This window comes from Orycteropus afer, unplaced genomic scaffold (assembly GCF_000298275.1).
Source record: "Orycteropus afer afer isolate SDZICR_OR568_19922 unplaced genomic scaffold, OryAfe1.0 scaffold00311, whole genome shotgun sequence".
Lineage (NCBI taxonomy): Eukaryota > Metazoa > Chordata > Mammalia > Tubulidentata > Orycteropodidae > Orycteropus > Orycteropus afer.
Window position 1 is genome coordinate 677538 of NW_006921898.1, and position 648 is coordinate 678185.

The window sequence follows — 648 nt, forward strand, 5'->3', positions numbered from 1 at the left end:
CATTTTACAGTCCCACCAGCAGTGTATGAGAGTCCCAGTCTCTCCACATCCTCGCCAGCATTTGTTATTTTCTGTCTTGTTGAACTTTGCTACTATTGCTGGAGTAAGATGGTGTCTCATTGTTGTTTTGATTTGTATCTCTCTCATAGATAATGATCATGAGCATTTCTTCATATGTTTGTTGGGCGCTTGAATATCCTCCTTGGTGAAGTGTCTATTCATGTCTTCTGCCCATTTTTTAATTGGATTGTTTGTGTTTTTTGTTATTGAGGTGTTAGAGTTTTCTATAAATTCTAGAGATAAGTGACTTGTCAGATAGGTCATTACCAAATATTTTTCCCCATACACTGTAGGTTTTCTTTTGACTCTTTTAGAGAAGTCTTCGGAAGCACATAAAAATTTAATTTTTAGAAGGTCCCAAGCATCTGGTTTCTCTTCTGCTGTTTGTGCATTTTGAGTTATGCTTGACAGTCTATTTATGCCATATATATTATGGCCCCTGAATTTGCCCCTAGTTTTTCCTTGAGAAACTCTATTGTTTCATTTTTCTGCAAATGGATCTCCAGTTTTGCCAGCACCATTTATTAAACAATCTCTTCTCCATTTATTGGATTTTGGCCCTTTGTCAAAGATCAGCTGACCATAGGT